Source organism: Phalacrocorax carbo, chromosome 11 (assembly GCF_963921805.1).
Source record: "Phalacrocorax carbo chromosome 11, bPhaCar2.1, whole genome shotgun sequence".
NCBI lineage: Eukaryota > Metazoa > Chordata > Aves > Suliformes > Phalacrocoracidae > Phalacrocorax > Phalacrocorax carbo.
This window is the reverse complement of record NC_087523.1, coordinates 742,763-755,815: the sequence shown is the minus strand read 5'-3', so window position 1 is coordinate 755,815 and position 13,053 is coordinate 742,763.

Here is a 13,053-nt window from a genome sequence, read left to right as displayed (position 1 = left end):
CAAGAGTGAATGCAAGAAAAAAAAAATTCAAAGAGGCTTCCTTGTACCTTGACCAGCTAAAATAAGAAAGGGACGAGAAGGACGTTTGCGTGTTGCGTTCCCTATGAATCAGAAGGAAGACAACTCAGTAAGACCCATTAGCAAGCTCTGAACTATTCACTGTCCTTGAAGTAACTAATGTAACAATAAAGCAAAAGTGCTCCGAAAGATAGATAAAGCCATTCTTTTTCTGTATTGGGCTGTTTTAGGAGACTGAGGGTTGAGTCACTGAAAACAGGAGCCCATTGGTGCAGGGATGCACGTGTTAGGGAAAGAAAAAAGTGACCAAGTCGAACTATCCTAAAGGTTTTGCTTTATGACGCAGTCTGACAAGACCTCACATGCCTCCAGAAAACGTTTTTTAAGATAGAGTCGCTCAGGTTTTTAACACTGGTGAATTGCAAACAGGAACGCTGTCATCGGGGCTGCAGTCACCATCGTAATTAATTTCCTACAAAGAATGCAACTGTGTCTAGGAATTTAGGAGGCTCTCAGCTTGGAAGGAAGGTTTGAAAGGAGGCAACTGCAGATGAGAAAGAAAAGTCTGAGATTGTATTACCTCCGTAACAGTCAGAATTTGAAAAGAAATACAAAAATCTGTGGGAGAGTTCCTGGGTGCGAGGTTTCCAACACAGCCTACGGCTTCCTACATTTTTTCTTTCTGCTGCTGGTTACTTAAATCAAGGAGCTTCTCTTCAGGTTGTACAGACTCGGGCACTAAACAAACGCAGGCAGTTTCTCTGAGGGTTTGTGTTCGTCAATAGATCAAACAGCAATTGCAGCTGCCCTGAAATCAGCTGGCAGGAGCAAATCTGGGGAGTCAAATAACCCAAGTTAGAAATATTTCTCCCCATTCACTTTTTAGTCATTTGGTTTGACTCATTTCAGCTTTACTTTGCAGGTCTGTGGTACGTGAGGGGAATCAGGGAGGAACAAGAGCAGAGCTGGCCAAAGCCACAAGCCACTCACCTTCTAGAGAAGCTCCCAGGCTCCAGGTCTCTTAAGAATGTGCTTTCAGACAAACAGGAACCATGCAGATTTTCAGTTGGAAAGAGCTCCCCTGCAGCCTGGGCACTTGAGGAACTACTTGCCATTAAGCAAGGCTTCTTTCATATAATTGCCAGTTAATTATTCATCTCCGTAAAACAAGCACCTGGGACTCTCTTTAATGTGTCAGACCAAGAACAGCTGCGATTACACTAACAAGAGAGTAAGTGGCAGTCCTAGCAACAACAAGGTGGGTTTTGCAAAGCACAATACTCTGCCCCCAGCCTTGGAGCTGCTCATCCAGTCGGCCGTGGGTCCACCGCGCTGGGCACTGTCGGGGTGCTACTGCAGAGCTGGGCTTCTGGGGTGTGCTGCTTTGGCGCTCCGCTGCTGCTGGCACCGAGGAGATGGTGAATAGGAGAAGGATCAGCTGGAGGAAGGTGGTTTATGTACTTGTGGTGGGTATTGCTTTCCTTTAGCTCAGCTGAGTTGAAGAATGTTTGGAAGCACAAGCCCAGTTGAAATGACATCCCAGCAGCTCAAAAGGTGCTGACCAAAGACTAAGCCAAAATACAGAGAGATGCACCTAATTTCACAAAAGTAGCTTAGAGGTGAAAACATTTATTCCTCTCTTTAGCTCTAATCCTGATCCTCTAAAATTAATGGCCTTCTTATTGTTTGTGTTTTCCTAAAATTTACCAGAATTTATACCCATGAAAGACCAGAAATAACAATCCAGTTGGGAACAGGATGTCTCATTTCATACACTCAAAACAACAGCACCTCTAATGCCGGCCAAAAAAGGTTTTATGTGGCTGGCCACCAGGGCGTATCTGATTTGCACATAAATCTTGCCTCCAGAAGGTATTATGAATTTTTAATTATAGACAATCTGAAGCAAAGTAGCCCTGGGTTACATCCAAACTTCTCCCAAGCTGGGCAGAGGGTTCTGTTGCCTGGCAGTTTTTAAGCCCTTCCAGCAACTTACCAGGATAATGCTCAAACAACGCTGAGAGTCTTGAATGGAAGTGGCTGTTAGCAAAAAGTTATTGTTATCAGCAACAGCATCTTAAGTTGCTGAACCTCAGATGCTAGTACAGAATGTCTCCACGATTAAATATTGGCTCTTTCTGAGTCATATTGGAACATTTGCTGTGAGTCAACCTGAAGCAAAACAACAAGCCCTGCAAAAAAAAAAAGGATCCCATGATCTGTGTTTGTGCCTTGGTGTGTGCTGGGCAGTACACTTCTGGAGCAAGCGCTGAGCCGCTACAATTGCTGGAAGGTAAAGCAAAATTAATCATAAGCAGCTGGCCAAATTTTCAAGAACATTGAAAAGATCGCTCTGCATGTGAAGAAAAGATCAAAGAAAGTACTTCTGCGTGAACATTCGGTTTAGGATTTTTATTTGGTTTGCTGCTTTTTGCTATAGAAAAGGCATGCCAAGTGAAGCCAAAACCAGCCCTGAATTTCTGGTCTCCACCTTGGTCGGTCTGTTACTAATTTGCATCTCAGACAATAATGATTTTTTTTTTCTCTGTTTTCTACGCAGCCAGCTTCTCAGAGCTGAGACACAGGACTCAGAAGGTGTGCTGATGTCTGTGCTAAATGCTTTGATAGCAATGAAAAACATGACTCAGAGTGTTTGTGAGGAATATCAGCACAAACCAAGATGTTTTGATAGCGTATGGGAAAGGTCTGGAGAGGGGTTACCCAGGAACCCGAAGCACCAGATGGAGGTGATCTGCCACAAACTTCAGACAAACAGAGGAGGTTAATGCTTCCAGGTCAGCAGATGTTGGCTCTGGGTGCAGTCAGGAGTGAGGAGCTTTGGAAGAGCTTTTGCGGACAGGGCTGTGCCAGCGAGTGGTGGCTCCTCCTGGTCGGGGTGGGCTCTACCTGGCAGAGCTGACCAGAGTCATCCATTACAGTTGCCTTTGGATGACTTTCCCTAAGTGCTATTTGGAGGGTTAGTAATGACTTCAAACATGACGCTATCTGGCTGAACATCTGGGGTGAACTGCAATCTGCTTTTCCCTTCTGGCTGCTTGAGTAAAATAATGGACATGATGTTTATATGCTTATGAAGCAAAACCCGCATTAGAAGAAAACTGCCCAGCCTAGAAAGTATGGGCGTTTCTCTGACGGTGCTCAGAGAATGGTGCTCATGCTACTCCAGCTCTGAAACTATCAGCCTTGTGGGCTTTTCTGGGACCTTTGTCACTGTGCACAAAGTGCAGCACTCACAGTCTCGGGCTTGCAGCTGTAAGCGCTGAGCACGGCTGGGGAACAGCCCCGGCACCATGCACCGACAGGGCTGATGACAACCCGTGCGGAGACACAGTGCCCTGGCAGGAGTGGGGCTGCGTCCGGCTCCCCAGGCAGTGGGGGGGACCCGCTCCGCCAGGCAGCTGCAGCCTCAGCTGAGCCCTCAGCCCTGCTCCAGCCGCCCCCAGCATCAGGCCAGTCCCAGCACAGGTACCCAGAAGAGAACTACCACCTCCAGCACCTGTCAGGGGTCAGCGGGGAGCGGCATCTGTGCTGGGAATGCGAGCGGAGAGAGAGCTGCAGAAACCAAGAGCTGACATGGGCATTGCCAGTTCTTCCGTTTGTTAAAGCATGCTAGAAATGAGAAACACTTCATTGTAAACAACAGATTAATACCACCCGGGTTCATTTGGCATGGGGATCTTTCCCTTCCAGACCTGCCTTCCTGCAGCTGAGCTACCTCCTCACCAATATACAACTGTGCCTAATAGCACACACCTGCCAGCAAATACCTAACTCGCACTTCATTTTGTGAGACATCCTATCTCTGCCCACCTTGATTTTTATTTAAATATTAGAGAAGATAGAAAATATATGTAGGAAGGAGATAAAACAGCAGTCTGTAAGACTGTGGGATATATCATAAGGTTTACACGTTATCTAAGCTATGTTTTTGCTTCTTGAGTGATCTTTGTCAGGATACCGCCACTCATCAGGACATGGGGAATCAGTGCCTGGGTTTCACTTGGTGCAGCAGGAAGGACAAGCCTGGGAGTTCAGGAATCTCTCTTACCTCTGCTCTGACAGAGCTGCCGGGAGCCCAGAAAAGGGACAAAACAGTTTTTCTAGAGCACGTTCCTCGATATGATATGATGCTAAATTTTATTCTGTTCCTTGACAACTAGAAACAAAACATATATTGGTAAATTGACGGTGTTTTTTGACTAGCTACAAAGCTCTGCAAATGCTTCTCCCCTAAAACATGACCTTCCTTAAGTAGCAGCAATCTATTCTTCGTAAGTGCAGGGAATCAGTTGTTCCCCACTCCCCCGCCACCAGACCTAGAAGACTCCTCAGGAGCAGGTCAAACACCAAGCCACGATGGCAGATGAGGAACCTGGCTTTCCCAAGTCATTCACTGGTGTCTGATCACTTTCTAGGAGTCTTTGTTTTGATGGGGAATCCTTGGCTTTCTCCGCACATGGCTCGTTAGAAGCTTTGGGTACTTGCACCTGGTAGCTCACAAGGCCTTGCCAGCAGGCAATGGACCAGTTCATCACACAGGTTTCTCATGGAGGCATGAGATAAATTAAACTCACACCTTAAGAGAAGTCTACTTGAAAGCCATGCGGACAAACTGCAATTCGTACTTCTGACTAAGGCTCCTCCAGGAGCCTCCTTGCCTTCCAAAGCCCCTGCAGACTTTCCCTCAATTAATCCTCTACAGTCTGCATCTCTGAACTGTGCTCTGCAGTCTGAGCTAATCACATTTTGCCACTGCCAGCTGACTGTTGCTGTAATACATAACTAGGGAATGCCAGGGAGGACCTTACTGAGCAGTAATGAAACAAATTATTTCTGTATCTTTGTAGTGTTTTAGCATCAGCATGCCAAATGCAGTATGTAGACGACCTACTAAAGAGATTCTTTTTTTATCACACAAAGCAAAAAATCTCACAGAAGGCCCCCTGAGCCCTGACACTCGCGGGATCGTGCCCTGTGGTGGGGAGTTTGCAGCGCTGGGTGGCCCAGCGCTGCAAACCCAGTTAACATTTGTTGCCTTTCCATTCCCCAGGGTGAAATTTATTTCCCACCACCTTAAGACAAAGCATACAGGAATCCACTGACTCTCTTCCATTCAGTTTCATAATTTATATATCTTTAGCCTGCAGGAAGCTGGGCAATCACCTTCATCCTGCAGTCTAAGGATAGACCCCAGAAAGGTGCAGATGAACATAGGTAAACCCTCAGGTGGGGTTCATCGGACTTTAAAATACCTTATTTCCATCCCCCCTGAACTATTCGCCTAGCTGTATCTCAAAGCATCACCTCCTGAGTGAGCTTTTCAGTCATTATTTTGGGTAGAGCGTTCAGGTCCATAGCCGGTTTCCCAGGAGGCACGTACAGGCTGCTTTGTGCAAGAAAGATGTGTCTGGGTGAGTTTTAGCATTAGGATTGTTTTCCATATAATGGAACAGAAAATTCAAACTCCACGGTTACCTTTTCGGTAGCAAGCATTTTGTACACTTACAGTCCTACCGTCAGGCAGCATGGAGCCTCAGCCACTGCCAGAGCCTGGAAGCCTGTGTAGTGCTTGTCAGAACACGTGCTTTGCCATCACAGCAGCGCCTGGAAGCGGCATGGGCTGAGCAGGCAGAGACAGCCTCAGAAGCCACTGTTTCCTGAACTTTTAAAAGACTTCTTAACAGCAAAGAAAGCTCATAGCTTGTGGCACAGCTCTTAGCAAAAGGAATTATTTTTGACGTGCTCATTTGCAGAGTCACCCACGGGCTGAAAGGGCTGAGGGCAAACTGCAGGTTCCCAGGCTTCTCTGAATGTTTATAAATGACACTGGTTTCTGCACGAAGTGAAAGTAATCTGAAAGCAAGTGCAGAATAAATACATACGGCTTCCAGGTGAGCCAACGAACTCTCACAGTGTTCGCAAAGTAGTGAGGAACACATGAGAAAAGTGCCTGATTATCCACACCGTACTGTAGGACAGAGTTAAATAACAGATTGTCTCCTTTTCAGGCATGGAAAAGAGAATGTGTATCAGCAATTGTTTCAGGAGTGCTAGAGGAGTTAGTCCTGTAGGCAGAAAGCAGTTCTTTTTTACAGAATTTCCTTGGTTCCTTAAGAGCTGGGCAATATTCATGGCATGAATCTGGTCAGCCAACCCTGGTTTCTCTGAAAATAACTTACTTTGATAACTTTGATAACTTACTGGACACCATGAGAGCACACGTGCATGTCCTGTTCCATCAAAACCATCATCCATTCTACTGACTCCAGACTCTTTCAGTTACATGAGGGAGCCCAGTTACGAACAGGCATCTAATGCATAACTGAGGTGATTCTCATTTTCCCCTGATTAACAATATACACTTTCCAAATATTTACAAGATCCAGATGTGGCATTGTCATGGCAACACGCTTTTAAAACAAATACGCTATTTTTCTAAGATTATGATTTAGAGAGAAGAGGCAGTAAAGCTTGATGTTACAAATGGCCCAAAGAACCAACGGGAGTGTGTAAAGCATCAGGAAACCCTGGGAGAGGCAGGCAGTGAGCGAGACAGATGCTGGTGGGTGCGCAGGGTGGAACCCATAAAGCAGCCGCTGTCACGAAGCATACTGAGGCGGTGAGGTTATAGTCGGTTAAATATAGCAGCGGAAAGCCATCTTGTCTAGACTGCACTTTTCCTAGAAAGGTTGGACTAGATGATCCCTGAGGTCCCTTCCAACCTGAGATTCTGTGAAAGCAGCCTAAGAGGAAAGTACTAATAGGAAAGTCATAATGGACCACGCTTGCATAACTGAAGAGCTAACAGAGATCACAGAGCAACTGCAGAGGGTGTATGGCTCAGGACACGGGTATCTGATGATTAGCTAATTATTGTTTGCAACACTGATTGCATACAGGCAAAGTCTGAGAAGGTGTTTGGTTTGTTCAGGTTTTGTTTGGGAAAAATGGAATGAGAAGAATTTAAAATCTTGGTTTCATTTCACCTGGCTATTCAAAATCCACCGAATTATGATACGGCTTTTGTATCAGCAACATTGATGTTCCCCTGGGTAAGAATGAATATGCTGTCTGTAACACAGCGTGAAATGCCAACATGATGTATTTCTATTTAAAGACTTAGAAAATAAAGAAGCTAGTAGCGATTTATTCCTGAAGCCTTGCGTATCAAGCTCTCAGGATGCCAGCTGCTTCCTTATAGTCCCTGAGGTTATAGCATGTAGGCATTTGCCATTATTTTAACTAAACTGGTGCTCCTGGGCATTTCCACCCATTGCATTACCATGGCTGAGCTGAATCATTTGAGATTCCTTTCCCCACAAGCCTTTCACTTCTGTTGCGAGCCTTGTAACAAGTCTTCAGGCTTTTAACCTGACTGGACATGATGACTTATCCTGACAGTGATTTATCGGAATTTCTCAAAGAGGTAAGAGATGTGGCCTTGTCTCACATCCTGAGTCATTCCTGACAGTGATTGGATGCTATGATGCATGATCAGCTGTTCAGCAAGTTGCTGGCTAATGAAACATTGCAATCAGTTTCATCAGACCTTTGTATAGGTCCACCCAAGGGGAATCGCATAACTCAGCCACGACACCAGCAGCAGATTTCCCAGAAGGTTCCTTATAAAGCAACACTAAAACCTGGTATTTATTACATCTACAATTGGCAATTTCGCAGCAAACCCTCCAGCCTGTGGGTCCCATTCACTCTAGGAAGAGAACAGCACCCACAAGGAGGCCATTTCTGGCTGGCAATTAGCAACGCCAAAGGATCTGGGCTGGCTCTTCCAGCCTAACTCATGGAACACCTCCAAGCTCAGGATCTCTAAAGGCTGCGAAGAAAAACCAAGAGCCACGAGATATTCTGACACAGGACTTACAGCCAAATCTCTAGACAGAGTTAGATGGAGAGGGAGGTGGTGGGAAGAGCATGGGCTCAGGAGGAAGGGGCAGCCATTGTGCTCAGATGACAGCTTTGCTTCAGGGTGTCCCTTGAGCAAGTCAGGTACTTGTTCATTAAGAAATTTTCAGGTATGAAAGCAGACGACTGTATTTCTCCTGCCTTACGGTTTATTTAGATGGCTAGCGTTTTTAATAAGAGATTCACTTACTCTTTAAGTTTCAGATGAGCGGAGGGATTGGGTAGATCTCCTGACATGCAAAAAGGTAAAAGAAAGTGGGAAGACCTTGTGTCAAGACTTTATCGATACCTTTTTTTTTTTAAATAGTTTCAGTTTCTGTCATACCTCATACAAATCAAACGAAATATTCCAGTAGCATCAAAACATCTCTGTAAACTGAAGGGATAATTTCCACTTTCCATTGTGAACACCTTTTGAAAGACAGTTTATAGTTTCGGCATAAATCTCCCTCAGGTTTTTTGAAATCAGAGCTGGAATGCCTGTTTCAGTTTTCTTGAAGCAAAACCTTTCAGTCAGGAAATGTGTGTTGGCTTTTTTCGTGAAACAAAAAAAAAAAAAGAGGTTGCAACTTAAAAGCACGACATGCCTTGAGAAATGGGAAATGGTCATGCCTGCTCAGCTTTACATGGAGCTGCATGTGTAAGAGCAGGGCAAGACCTTCGGGCAGGGCAGGAGATTCCCCACTGGATAAGATGCACAAAAACGTGCACACGTCCATAAGCCTCCGCACACAGATTTGTAAACATGATATTTAACATCTAGGCCAAAGTGCAGATGAAATGAACAGCTCTCTCGCCTCATCAAAAGAATGATTTATTTTGCACTGAAAAAAGGAAGCAGAAAGGAAGTTTTCTGGGGTCACATGCCAGTTGTAACCTGCTGAATTGTATATTCACAAAGGATCGATGAAAGAAGGCTGAAGAATATTTCAGCTCAATGCACCGCTAATGAGTTCCTCTAGACAAGCCAGAGCACTGCAGCGCTTTCAGGTTAAACATAATCCAGCTAACAAGCCACCTGTTTTGAAGCCCACTTTGCTGTTACGCTTTGGGTTTTTTTGATGTTTAACAAATTGAGGGTCTGTAAATTGGACCAGCCGCAATCGTTATACTCAGTCTTGTTGAACGGGTTAGGTTTTGAAAAGCCCACCCAAACCCAACTGTAAATCGCCCGGCCCTCTGTCTCCCAACCGTGGCGACAGCGGAGACCTGTAAAATGGCTAACGGGTAACCACCAAACCCGGTGTGACTGAAGCTACAGGCGGGGCCCGCACCAGGGCCCCCTCCTGCACATCAGTTCGGTGCAGGACCTGACCCTCGGTCGCGCTGACAGGAGGCGGCGGCGGCTCCTTCCCGCGGCCCAGCACTGCCGCTGCGACACAGCTCCAACAAAAGGAGCCCTCGGGCCGGCAGCGATGCACCGGCCTCGCTCGGCATCCCGAGCCATTTTCTGCTTCTCTCTTTCTCAAAGGCAAGTCAGCCTGGCTGAGGGCAGATGGCTATCCTTTGCTTACCTCTAAAGTGAAAGCTTTCTTTTGAAGAAAGTAAGCCCTAAATATGAAAACCAAGAATCTGATAGGAAGGTCCTACAGGCAGGGTTTTCTGTAAGCTTGTTGCAATGACAGATTCCAAAACTTCCCATGACATCGGCATCCTTCCGTACACAAAGACATAATCTCTTTATTATTCTTGATGACACTGAATAACAGAGAGGCCGTTCCTCTCCTGCACCCCTCAAACACGCTGCCAGCAGCACTGCACCCATTTAACTGTCCCCGACACAGCAGGATTTTTGCCCGTACCTTCTCCCAATAGACTGACCTACTCCCTTACTCCTCCCCTAGGGCTCCTCGGGGATAGGCAACTGTTTCAGCTCTCCCATCCTTCCCACAGTTTAAGAACACACAACGACAGAACAAAACCAGTCTCTCAAGAACACCAAAGGATATGAGGTTTATAAAGAACACCTGCTGAGTAATAGATTTACTTTCTCTAAAATAGGAGCAAATTAAGAAACAAATTGATTTCCAAGGCAGGCTGTCTTTGAATTTTAACACCATAAATGCTAATTTCCAGTAACAGCTGTTTCATCAACCACATGCCCGGTCCTGCTGTTCTCACATTGCCAGAACAGTCTGTGACTAAATTCATCAATTGTTTCTGAGACTAATGCTCCGGCAAGTTCAGTACCTCGCATACGCGTATTGCCTTATTCTTGTACTCCACATAGGAATAAGCACGACGCCAGCTTTTGCTTCTACTCAGATCCATCCTCTGATTGTGATCTTGCAGATCTCCTTGTCTTGACAGCTATTGCGCTTGAATTCCTTTCCCCAGGCAGTATATGTGCACGTCGCTCCGGACTTACAATCACTCCTATCATTTGCCGTGCCAACAAAATTATAGCCACTGTAAACAGTCCGCAAGGCAGCTACATATTACAAAGCAAGCCACATGTTAAGCCACACATTTAATTCAGAACTAAAGACTGCATTACACCTGAAAGACTTTCAAATCCTTCCACTGACAATTACCAGTGTCAGGTTTTTTTATGGTTTTCCTCAGGTTAACTTGACATTAAAATTTTGTGTTTTGAGAAAAGAATCCGGAGGGCGTTTCATACTTCCGTGTGCACACCCAAAAGCCACCCTGCTTTTGACTCGCACATCTCTCGCACCCGTAACACGAGTGGGAGTGTAAAGGAACGTCAGCTGAAGGCCGGGCCGGCCCTGACGCGCAGCAAGGCCTGCTGACTGCAGCGGTGGTTGTGCCCCTGACTGAGCAAGGCGACAGCACGAATAAAACGATTTTCATCTCAGCCCTGCTGCAAGCACCCAGCTGCTGCCATGTAAATGAGCAACTCAGCTTTGCAGTCACCTAAGACAGCCTGGACAAGGGTGGGTAACTCTCAATAGGTACGTGATCATCTGGGTAAACTTTGACAAGTTTATAACACCTAATTGGGCCCTGGGAAGGGTAGCGTTAGAAGAGCAGACAAGAAATACTAAAGTGAATACAATAGAAAATATTAGCTGCTTCGTATGTTTAACCCACATAAAACCTGAAAGACCAGTTCTTCCATGAAGATAAAACTGTTCTGGACTCATTCTGGCAGTGTAATAAAGTGGGGTGGGGGTTTTTTTGTTTCCTACAGCAAACTATCTAAAAGCACGTATGCATGTATTTCTATCCTTCTGTCCCTACAAGCTGAGCCATGCTAATGGATTACTTGAGTACTTCTAATCCTACTGAGTATTACTGTGAACCATTTATCTTGAACAACTACAGAACAGAGGTTTACCTTCGCCAGCCTATTTCGCACCCGCGTGACCGACTGCCTCAGCTCAGCACAGGCGGCGTTGCCATCCCAGCGTCTCCCTGCAGAGCAGCAGTGCCCAGACCCTGATCCCACCCACCGCCTGTCTTTTTGAGGTAACTCCTTGGTAGCCCTACGTGTGTCAGGGATAAGCACAAACAAGACGCCGTAGGACGCTCAGGCAGAAGGCTTGCTGCCAAAGCACACTCACATTTGTTCACGGGCTCCAGCTCAGAGTCACCAGAATTGTGAAACACCTCTTCTCCTCGTACACCCACTGGCTGGGAGAGCCAACTCCTGATTAGAGGCAGTTGTGAAGTTGCTGGTAAACTGTTCTTCACCACAGTTTGTTGCAACAGAAAGTTTTAGCAAAATAATCTGTTTTGTCCAAAGCTTTCCCTTGATTTTTCTCCATCTGGGGTGGAATTGCTTACCAGAGGACACAGCCCTCCCATCTGAGGCATCCTCTAGGGTATACTACCTATCAACACTGGAAGAGAGACCTCCACCACTGATGCTCCAACTTGGCCCAAAAACCCACAATAGTGGCAGCCAGCTGTTTAGGGAACACGTGCAAATCTGGAGACCCAGCTCCGGCCCCTGCGCTGCCCGGCTTTGGAGCCAGCATTGAAACCCAAGCCTGCCGACATCCAACTGGCTGAAGAACTGAAAAAAGGGCTACTTCCCTCTTTCTGCTTTCTCAAAGAAAGTAAATACATTTACAATAACTGCTTTGTCTCAGTGTGGGCTAAGAACATTTTCTGATCTATTTTTAAACAAGCTGGGGGCAGGGGGTGAGGGAGGGAAAGAAAAAAAGTTTCCTGCTTGGTTCTTATTTCTGATGACATTGCTTCCAAAACTCACCCAGGACTGGTGGGCTTGTAAACCTCTGCTTTCCAACAGCAGCTGAACCAGGGTTGACAATGAGCAAAGAGTACCCATGTTCAAAGCATTCAACAGCCCTCCAGCTCCTCACCAGGCTTAATGAAGTGTAATGAAAGGAAATTAATGAGCTTTGTCCCCATTGCCAAAGGAAAGGGCAGCTGGAAATATGCAGGGACCCAATATGAATTGAGCATGATTAAGTACGTTATAACTATTGTTCTGAATAAAATGGTGCTGTTATACCTAAATAGCCTACAGCAGTCCCTTGTCATTACAGCCATTTTAGCTCGCTCTGCTTTAATTGCCACTGAAAGCCACCTAGAAAAGAGCATAAAAGAAATCCTTCCAATTTAAAACCAGGGACAGAAATATGTAAGCACTAACCTGCGTCCATTTAGATAATAGGGATTCAGTGGGTAAGCCAGGAAGATAGGTATTTTATAGGGAACTGCTTGGTACTCGACATGCAGAGCAATGCAACTGACTTGTGAGGGCATCCTGCTGCTGCAGGATGGCTGCCACAGCCTGCAGGGTGGGCTACAGAGCTCTGGGGTTAGTCACAGGCTATACCACCCACCCCACAGTTTGGCTCCTGGCAGGCAGCTGCAGCAGAGAGAGCAGGCACCAGGAGGTGCCCAACCCCAACCAAAGGCGTCCCCGGGGCTGGAGAGGAGGCACCATGTCCCAGGTCCCCTCCTGGCTCCAAGCAGGCTCCCCCCAGCTCCTCTCCCCATGGGGGCTGTCATTAGCACAGAGGGTTCTGTAGACAGCAATGCTCTGTGACTGTTTATTTACCAGAACAGGCCTCTCCATCTCTAACACCTGCAATTCTGTGCTATCACAGGGCAAGGGTCGCCTTAGTGCAGCCCCTCGCTCTGGCAAGCATTCCC